This window comes from Odontomachus brunneus, unplaced genomic scaffold, assembly GCF_010583005.1.
Source record: "Odontomachus brunneus isolate Ranch 3 - 2012 unplaced genomic scaffold, Obru_v1 Obru_scaffold_221, whole genome shotgun sequence".
Classification (NCBI taxonomy): Eukaryota; Metazoa; Arthropoda; class Insecta; order Hymenoptera; family Formicidae; genus Odontomachus; species Odontomachus brunneus.
Genome location: NW_022639671.1, coordinates 439232 through 441370, shown reverse-complemented (window position 1 = coordinate 441370; position 2139 = coordinate 439232).

Genomic DNA, 2139 nt, shown 5'->3' with positions numbered 1-2139 from the left:
GCGAACAGATTTTTAAACAGAACTAGATTTTTATGAAACTTGGAATTTTCGATCTTCTTCAGTCGCTGAATAAGAATCAGAAATTCTTCTTTGAACTACATTCAGAGTTACTCATTGTCAAGAAGAACGCCGTGGACTTCTTTGTAATAAAAGAAAAATAATTTTTGGGTTTATCGACATTTTTGAAAATATTGGTTTTCCCTTTTGAAGATTGAGGGCGTCAGTTATACATTAAACTTACCTGGTATTGAATTTTAAAAAGCTCTTGATATTCTATGAATAAAAGAAAATTAAAACCAATACTTACCTGCTACTACAGTCTAAATATAACTTCTTTAAATGTATTATAAAGATTAAAAAACATCCATAAGACATGAGGTGTATACTTATTACATATATTTTACATGTGAGCAGATACAGCTGATGAACTGGGGTGTATATCAGTTGGACACGGGGCAATTGGACACAGTCGCTGTTCCAAGGGACCCTACAAATGTCTCTAATCACACGGTGCTGTGATTGGCTGTGTCCAAATGCACCGTGTCTAAGTGCACTGCTCCCGATGAACTGACTGACATCTACAAATTCTATATGAAATTGATTCTCAAACTTACCTGTGAGTTTATATGGTTCTTTTAATTATTAGGTTCTTGGTCTTTATTAATAATTCGCAAGTGAGTTCAAGTACCAGTTCCTTATAGTATCTGTAGATGTCAGTCACCTCAGCAGCCATATCTTCTCACATGTAAGATTCATCTTTAAAATAATAAAGTAGACGCCTTATGTTTTTTGAATATTTTTTAATCTTTATAACACATTTAAATCAGTTGTATTTATACTGCAAGAGCAGGTAAGTATTGGTTGTGCCACATAGCATACATTTGTAGATGTCAGTCAGCCCAGCAGCTATATCTGCTTACACGTAAGATCGAATCGGTCTGTCCAGAATCGGCGTAGCGGAGTATAATACATTTAAATAGTATAATATTTTAACATTTTAATAGTATAGTACATTTAATTCAGTTGTATTTATACTGCAATAGCAGGTAAGTATTGGTTTTTACTTTCTTTTTTTTACAGTATAAGAAGAACTTTTTAAAACTCAATATTAGGTAAGTTTAATTTTAAACTAACGCCATCATTGGTCAAAGGAAAAAACCTTCAAAAATGTCGATGAACCCAAAAAATATTGTTCTCTTATTACAACAAAGTTTTAATCGTCCAGAATACAATCTGGAAACAGTAATTATAGAAGAAGAAAGATTATTTGCTCTTCATTTAGAGAATTTAATCAAAGAATCTGTTGACACCCAAATATTCTTTGAAAGTTTTGATAGCTTAAGTTTTAATGAAAATAGTGCCAATCCTGATGCAGTTCTTGTTGATGAGGATTATGAAAATGATTTTGAAGTCTTGCCAATAAAAAAGGATGGCAAGAAAATGAAAGTAGATGTAGATATTGAATATAAAAGGAATGCTGTAAACTTTTGGTGTTCAGAAAAGAAAACAAATTTGTCCTTCAAAACAGTTCAACATAATTTTAATAAAGTTTCAATCCCGAATACATTGTATAAATGGGAGGAACAAATTAAAATGGGTGGTACAAGAAGTGACAAATTATTAAAAATTTCTAATTATGTCTTGGATCAATTTAAACTTGCCACTGAAAAATTGCTTCCAATCCATGATAATGATTTGAAAAGATGGGCTCTACAGGCTCGTAAAAAAGTTGATTTGTCACTTAAATTATTTACTGCGTCAACTTTTTGGGTGCATAATTTTAAAATCAAACATGGCATTGTGTCAAGAAAAATAAATAAGTTTGTAACCCAAAAATATGTATCAGCAAAGGCAGAGATTATACAAAAATCTCATGAATTTGTTTCTAAAGTGAAATCAGAGGTTTTATTAGTAGGTGAGAACAATGTGTTTAATTCCGATCAATCCGGATTTAATTTAGAAACGCATGCCGGACGAACACTTGCTTTAAAAGGGTCCATGAAAGTCGAATGTTTAGCAAAGTCCTTGAATTCTTTAACTCATAGTTATACCATTCAGCCTATTGTTTCCGCTGATGGAGAGTTAAAGTCACCTATGCTAATAGTCTTACAAGAGACAGGTGGCAAATTTGGACCAATT